Source organism: Adiantum capillus-veneris, chromosome 3, assembly GCF_014529385.1.
Source record: "Adiantum capillus-veneris isolate H3 chromosome 3, ASM1452938v2, whole genome shotgun sequence".
Lineage (NCBI taxonomy): Eukaryota > Viridiplantae > Streptophyta > Polypodiopsida > Polypodiales > Pteridaceae > Adiantum > Adiantum capillus-veneris.
Genome location: NC_140933.1, coordinates 78,340,321 through 78,348,989, shown reverse-complemented (window position 1 = coordinate 78,348,989; position 8,669 = coordinate 78,340,321). Strand labels below are relative to the sequence as shown.

General features: G+C 42.3%; 1 pseudogene; it reads right to left on the bottom strand.

Moving 5' to 3' along the window:
* Positions 1–7,891: 7,891 nt before the first annotated feature.
* LOC147461157 (uncharacterized) lies at positions 7,892–8,419 on the bottom strand (annotated as a pseudogene).
* Between the last annotated feature and the right edge of the window lie 250 nt (positions 8,420–8,669).

Genomic DNA, 8,669 nt, shown 5'->3' with positions numbered 1-8,669 from the left:
CTTTGCTGTGTGTAGCCACAAACCCTCACTTATTGTACATTTTCTGCTACCACACAAGGCCCTAGTTTGAATTTTCCTTGTCCTATGGGTGAATCTGGACACATTTAGGGTTTTATCCTAAAAATCTATGAGGGAAGGTGAACGTTGCAAACCTGGTCACTTTCTATGCAAGGGAGAAACGATGGAGCAGGCCAACCTAGGCGAGCAACAAGCACAGTAGGGGCATTTCCCGAGTATGTTCACCTCCCGAGAGAGAGAGAGAGAGAGAGAGAGAGAGAGAGAGAGAGAGAGAGAGAGAGAGATCTACTGTTGCGAGAGCCATCATCGAAGTCAACATCGTTGTGCTGCTTGAGGCTTTCTTCTCTTCCTCTCGCGCTGTTTGTTTTGTCAGCCCCTGCTCCGTTTTTTTTTCTGTTGTTTTTCAATTTGTTGCGAGGGTTTCTATGTTTTTTCTTGATGAGAGAGAGAGAGAGAGAGAGAGAGAGAGAGAGAGAGAGAGAGAGAGAGAGAGAGAGAGAGAGAGAGAGAGAGAGAGAGAGAGAGAGAGAGAGAGAGAGAGAGAGAGAGAGAGAGAGAGAGAGAGAGAGAGAGAGAGAGAGAGAGATTTCTAATTAGGCTCCTCCTTGCCAAAGCAGGCTAGGGGATGATGTTGCTCTCTTTACTGTTGCTGCGAGCAATAGCAAAATCTGTCGACAACTCTAAGCATTGTGAACGGCTACTGGGTAGTGATGGTTGGGCAATGTGGGATGGGAGGCCTGATGAATGAGGAGATGAGCAGAAGAGTTTTGGTATCTAGTCTCATCAGTTGTTCTATCATCTTTGGGTTACAAGATTGTGTGCCTCGTTTGCATGTGGGCCGCTCCTATTTGCAGCTGTCACAGTTTTGGATGAGTAAACCCCTTCATAAGAGGATATAGTCGTATGGATGTTAGCTAGACAGTGTCATCCCAATGTAAGCATTTAGATCTCTCTTTAACAGCAATGTGGTGATGTAAATTTATCATTATCTAATCCCAAATTGAGTAATGAATTTTTTGTCATTATTATATCATTAATTTTGATTTTTAAAGAGAAGTTTTGATCTATGAAGTGAGGACTAGTATCATCTAATTTCAACTATTGACTGTTGTGCTCTTTTCTTGCTATTGGTCTCTAGACTCTAGTTCTTTTGTTAAACAAAAGTTATTTGGATTGTTTATTCAATTTTCTCTTCAAGAGTTTTGGCTTTGATCCTTTAAATTTTAATAACCCAGCTTGATTGCAGACTTGCCTTAAAGTGAACCAGAAATGCTTTTAGCAAAAGCTTCAAATTTTGACCTAAAAACCAGGACACTTTTAAAAGTTTTCCTTTATTTTATAGTTCTAATACTCTATTACACATTATTTGCAGAAGTTGCAATGAATAGAAACATTTGAGTTTGGTACTTGATGTGTGTGTGTGTAGCAGTTCTATATATATATATATATATATATATATATATATATATACACGCAGACGAACACTACCTGTTCACATACCAACAATTCTAGAAAAATACAATGGATTTGTACAGTAATTTATTTGCAGTTGAAAATAAATTTTGTACAAGGTAATGAAGATAACAAAATATAACATGGGAAACATTAGTCCCAAATTCTGGGTAATGGTTGCTTCAAAGTAAGAGATCCGCCACAAGTTAAGGACAGAATGTTTTAATAAAAAAAGGTAGCCCTCACCTGCACCCATAGCCACAAGAAAACAATTCGTTAGGATGTGACTATACGCAGGTGATGCTGGGCATCCCAGTTGCCATGTCATAATGAAAAAACAAACAGTTCTCAACATGTATTTTGTTCCTTTTGAAAACAAAAAAATAGTCCTTGTCTTTTTGCCAATCCGATATTGGAACGTGAAATTTCCACAGAGCTACTATATATCTAATTAGTTCCAGATTTATTTTATAAAAATTTTCGTTGCCTAACCTTAGTTTTAAGGAGGTTTAACCTTAAAAAACTTCTTCTTTAATTAGTTTGGAGGGAATATTACTCCATAGGAGTACGCACAAGAAAGCTTGAGCCAGATATCAGCTTTTTGAGGACTACCACATCTCTTGTTTATATAAAGGCCAGCATGGCTATGTATGTAAGAGGTTAGAGCCTGATTTTGTTTCCTTTTCAAAGCCCAAAAGGCATCAGTAGTATATTTACGGAAGCCAAACCAACCCGCAACACAACAATATATTAAGGTCCAGGATCCACAGTCCATCCTAGAGGGATTTGAAAAATTGAGCTTGGATAATCATATCCCCAAAAAACTATTATTGTAATTTGAAGTATAGAAAAGGAAGTCCTTTGGTAAAGTTCCTACTTTACAAAAAGTTTTAGTTATTTAAAAGTTGAGATAACCCAAAAAGAACATCTAAGTATTTCCCGACTTTCAAAATACAAACCAGAGCCTATTTTATGAATTTTGAGCCAGTTCAGTCATATTTACTGCCATTATCAAAAATACCTCCGTCATCATGTCCAACATACTTTTAGCAAAGCCAGTTACAAAATTCATTTTATACCATATTACCATAGAGTACTCAATCCTACCCTTTCACTTTATTAAAAAAGTAACAGTTGAAGTCTTTTTTGTAACAAAGGACTATATATGTGTATTGATAGTGTATGCCTCAGAGCGACCATTCTGAAAACACACCCGCCATGCAAGTTTAAGTAAAAAGCATTACACAAAGCCAGCTCAGAAGGAGACAGAGAAAAAGTTGAAGTAAGGCTAACAAGCCAGGACTAGCTAAAGAAAATTTGATGAAATTTCTTATATTAGCAAGAACCTTTTAAACCATCACCATAAAAACTTTTCCTTGTATCCGCGGCAAGCGGGTAGGCAAAATTGTTCCTATATACTCGAGTGAGAAAAAGAAACGAGCAAATAATGGCAAGCTTAATTTATTGTATAGCCGAGGGTCAAACCAAAACACGGCAAGCCGTAATCAGTCAATAAGCTGAACATGTGGCGAGCCACAAAACACCGTCAGCAATCTTACAAGTATGTGATGTAATAAGGTAAAAGGTAGCAAGTAAATTTGCAAAAAAAAAATAATACTACCACAATAGGGTATGTGATGCTACTTAATAACTACAAATCATTTGAAGATAAGGCAGCAATTCTAAAACCAGTACTCAGTATGATAGTGAATTCAATTATCTCAAATGATGTCACCTCTTTCACCACAAGTCCAACATTCTCTGCTATTTGCAGTATGTTGCTGCCTGCTTGATCCTGTACCACGACCTCTTTGACCTCCCCTGCCTTGAGACCGGTTTCCCCTACCACCTGTATTGTTTTGATTTGATTGACCTTCTTGAAATTGGCCCCTGCAACCCCTTGGGCCTCGACCACGACCTCTACCTCTACCTCTGTTGGAGTTCGAATAGAAGGCCTGTTCAGAATTATTTCTGCCATGAGAAGAAGATGTGTCAAGGTTCTTCTCCTCAAGAATAAGCATAGAAATCAAATCTTGGAACACGGGGAAGTCGTCTCTTGTATTCATGGAAGACTTGAAATGTACATAATCATCTCCTAGACCATCCAAGCATGCACAGACAATGTCATTGTCTTCCACTGAGACTTTAATAGATCCAAGAGCCTCGATGATACTCTTGATCTTCAAAGCATAATCATTGATGCAGAGGTTGTTCCTCTTAACCTGATTTAGCTCTGACTTTATTTGAAGCTTCTTGGCCTTGGTGTTCACCTCGAACACTCTGCCTAAGTTTTTCCATGCAATGGCAGGGGTTTCAGCATCCTGTAGATAGCCCATCATGCCATCTGTATGCTCATAGAAATCCAATACATCACTTTGCTCTGGCCTTGTTTCCATTCCCTCAAAGCTTTCCTTTGTTCTGCTGTAGCATTTGCCTCGGGAATCTCTGGTTCCTTTTCATTGTCTCCTTCTACATAGTCCCAATAACCTTTTCCTTTTAGGAAATTTGTTATTATGAACTTCCATGCAGGGTAGTTATTTTTCTCAAGCTTCTCAGTAACAATCTGACTGAAACCGTCAGACATCTTGAAGCACTAAGACAAAATAGCTGCAATCTACAAAAACCTGCTATCGTGGTACCTGTAACGCTTTCTACAGTCAACGAGTGTCCACAATCAAGCGTACATACAACCACTGTACTTGTACAATAAATCTCTGTGTACTGCACTTTCGAGACCTGTTTAGAAACCTGTATGAAAAATCTGGTCATGGATTGCGAACGAAGGGATTGTGATGCTCTTGCTCTCTTAGACTCTCTTGCCTACACCAGGCTCTGATACCATGTAAAGAATGAGGATGCAAGAGAGCTACACAAGACAAGCACAAAGCACACAGAGATGGAAAGCTTCTTCTTCTTTGCACAGAAAAGAGAGTTAAAAATGACTAAGTGCTAAAGCTGAAAAGTAGCACATATGTACATGCGATCACTAAGTGTGAACACGCTAGAAGCGTACTAGGCTGGCACTATAAGTGTAGTCCAGCTGTAGAATCACTGGCAGAGATCCTCCGTGTCGGTCACCTAACGCGCCAGTGAGTAAATGCCGTAAGCGGCCAAGACCCGTAGTGGATGCCAGCTCAAGATGTAGAGCTCGACATCTCAACACTAAACCTGTAGATGGACTGGATCTACTCGAAGACGATCTCTGGTTCTGGTTTTGGTTCATCAAGATCAGCCATAGTCTAGGCTGTCTTGGTATACATAGAGAAAGCCTGTCGACCAATGTTAGTTGATGTATAGTGCGAACCCGAAACTTGATACAATGATTCTCGAGTATCTTTGGCAATCCTATAACAAATCACTCAACTTGCTCCTTAAGAGTAACATTCCGAAACGAAGTCATCGGCAACTGTGCCTTCCAAAACTTTGATATGTACTATTCCATAGTCGAGCAACCAAGATATGAAAGTGTATTCCAAGTTGCTATCACATCCGCTTCAAAAGCCACAGTCATAAAGATAGCTGCAAATGTTCTCTTGAAATCCACCCAAGTCCTCGACTGAATGCGGTTGTTCATAAGGCCATTCCACCATGACTGCGTATCGTCCTTCAGAAAAGTAGCGACTTTGCGAAGTTTGGAATCCTCTGCAAAATTCTCACCATTAAAGGCGTTGTCGAACTAGTGGATAAAGGCTAAGGCCTTTACCTCATCCATCCCACCATGGAAAGTATTAAACTTGACTGACTGGCCACCTTCCTTGTAATCTTTTGCTGGTCCCACAAGAGTAAGGTCGTCAGGGATTGGAGCAGCAAAAGTCCTCGTCCCTCCAATGTATCCACCATGCTCTTGGCCTGCTCCCAAAGTGGCATCATGTGATGGTATTCCTCCCACAAAACTAGGTAGAGTTCTAAAATCATATGTGTATCTACCAAGTCAGCCTCCTCCGTTCACTTCGAGTCTATGCTTTAATGGCTTCCAAGAGACAACGTTCAAAAGCACACTCCTCAAGCATTTTACGTGCTTTCTTCAGTGCACCACATTTGGCATATATGTCAAAGAGACAGATAACGGCTTTGATCAATCTTTTAACTTAATATCTCCACCTTGACGTACGACAGCGGACTAGTCTACCTCCTTGGCGTCTTTCCTTGTGGGCTAGAATCTTCTCAGGGTGTAATACTTTGTCGAGCTCATCAACCTCGGGTTGTGGACTGTCCTCGGGTTGATTCCCGCAATTCTCCCATGAGCTGTCGAAGAAGACTCACATGGAAAGCGTTATGAATCTTCCACGAGGCACGCTCGCCTTCTCAAATCGAAGCAAAACCCAATCACCTTCTCTGAAGTGCAATCAGCATCTTTGCTTCTCTTGAGATTTTTGACTCGCTCATCAGATTGATCATGTACAATCTTGTGATTTTTGATGCTCTGTTGCTGAGGCAAGAGCCTCCCTATACAGGAACAGGTGAAGTTAATTACCTCGCCAAACAGGTACAAAAATCAGCACTGTTTGGCTACTGCTTTTGAGCTATTTGGGGGTTGTTTTGTGCTCGGAATCATGCCAGAATCAAGGGACACATGGCCCAAGGTACAGAGAACAGTACAGGGACACTAGAGAGGTGAAAACAGGTCAAAAACATGCCATAACCAGAAAAGATAGTGGCATGAAATTGCCATTTTTGGACTGTTTTGCAATCGTATGGATGCCTGGAACATTGGAAACAGTGCCCAATTGTCAGAGTACACTTTTGGGAAGCGTTGGGGCTGGAAACAGGTGAAAAACCAATTCCAGAGAGCTGTAATTGTTTGGGACCAGTTTGGAGTTGTTATGCTGCCAAAATTTGTTCAATACAGGTCAATAGGGTGGTGCATGACTCTCTGTCATAACCTTCTGTCGAAGAAGTTGATAAACGCAAAGCTTTCCACGAAACATCAGAAAAGGAATCAGGATGTTCGCCTCGAACAAGAGTGTCATAGGGCTCAGCAAAATCCGCATTTGTATTGTAATGATCTTGCATCTCATCCAACTCGGTCGCTACATGTGGGCGCCTAGACAAGGTATTTTCTACCACGTTCTCCTTGCCCGCACATGCACAAGCTGAAAATGAAACATAGACAAGAAGTTGGCCCATGACAAATGCTTCTCACAAAGCTTGGCCTGAGTGAGAAAATATCGCAATGACTGATGATCAGTCTGCATAGTAAAATCCGCTCCAAGAAGATAGTGCTTCCATGACTCTAGAGCATGAATAACGGCAAGCAACTCTTTCGCGTAAATCTGCATAAGCTACTCTGGCCCTCTCAATACCCTGCTCTCATAGGCAATAACATGTCCATCTTGCATAAGCACTGCACCAATACTGCTGCCACATGCATCACACTGCCCCTGAAAAGACTTTCTCGAGTCCGGCAAAATAAGGACTGGCTCTGTAGTAAGCTTCTCTTTCAGAAGCTTGAATGCTTGCTGTTGTCTCTAGCAAGCCCTGCAGATCATCGATGTAGAGAGAATTGATGGAAGCCCCTCCACCAAGGAATGCCTAGCCACGCGCTATAACATCGCATAGCTAAGGTGGCCAAACCTAGCATGCCAAAGTGTAGATGAAACCACACCCTGTGAGAGTAGAGCCTTGAGCTTGAATAACCAGCCATCACGCTCCCGTCTAGCAAGAATTGGACCTGTAGCACCATCTGTAATAATCACCTTACCATCCCCAAAAGTGAGAAAAGCTCCCAAGGTGTCCAAGGAGGAAACCGACAGAAGGTTGAAGGCTAAGTCAGGGACGAAATGTGCATCAACCGCACTATACTTGGGGTCTACTGAAGAGAGGAAGATAGGAATCTTCCCAGTCCCAGCCACTGGAATCGAGTGAGAATCACCCAAGGTAATGTACTGATTTGATGAAGAGGTAAGAGAACTGAACCACTCCCGCATGGGAGTCATGTGAGTGGTACCACCGCTATCCACAATCCAAGCACCGGATTGTGAAGAGGTCAAGGCAAGGTCCTGTGAGGCAATCAAAGAGACTCCAACACTCACCTTCACCTCCGGCACAAAACTCTACTCGGCTCTCAATCTGCATGAGCTTGGGAAGAGCCTCCTCCCAAGTGGGTTGCGTGGTACACCTTGACTGAATGAGACTCTGGTAGAAAGAGTCGAACCTATCTGGAAGTTTGAATAGGAGTTGTTGCGCCATCCGAGTAGAGGTCATCTCGCCTCAGACCACAACCAAATCATCCCATAGCTCTCACATCGTGCGGGTCAACCCTGAGAGAGAGTTGAATTGGCTATACTGCAACTGGTAGAGCTCCTTCTCCAATCGCATAATACGGCCAATAGACTTGTCTATGAAGAGATCTGAGAGTCTCTTCCAAAGACCATGGGCATGTGACTCCGTTTTAACTTCCTGAAGGATAGAATCAGAAAGGTTAAGCAAAAGGAAATTAAACACCTTGCGGTCTATCTTTTGCCACTCGTCTGCCGTTCCATGTGTAAAGTCCTCCTCCGTTGGGTGAGGCATAACCGCATGTGCCACATCCTCGAGCCAATCCCAAACTTCGCTGTACATACATATAGTACGCACCTTTGTCTTCCATATGGACCAGTTAGCACTGTCCAACTTGGCACTCTCCGGGAACATGGAGAAGCCGTAAGGTATAATTTGCAACTACGATTAGTGTCCTCCTCAAAGGGCAAGGTACGCCACGTACGAGAGATGCAAGACTCCAAGATCGAATAGGCACAGAAACGCAACCGCAAGTGGACTCCTCCTCAAAACAGCTCGAGAAAACAACCCGAGATGCCTCCAAAACACTTCTGAGAAGTGTATAAGCCTCCGAAATGTCTATGTCATCCAAAAAACCCAGTAAATCCGCTGCTGTCCGCCAAAAAAAAGCAAGTGCAGAGCGCTGAAAAACACAAAAAACAATGATTTTCAGCGACTTACGCGCACCCATAAACGTCCAAGACGCGTAGTGTCGATGGGGAGAAGCCAATTCTTGTGAGGTAGGTTGAGTTTGGGACCTCTCAGTTTGAAATATTTAAACTAGATCTCTCTCTCTGTGTCTCTGTATCTCTCTCTGTCTCTCTCAGAATAGAGCCACTACACTACCTTGTTTTCAGAACAACCTACACTCAGAGAGCTCATGGAGTCCAGAGACCAGAGACAGCTTGGATGTTTTCTTCTAGAGATGCAGAGACATAGAG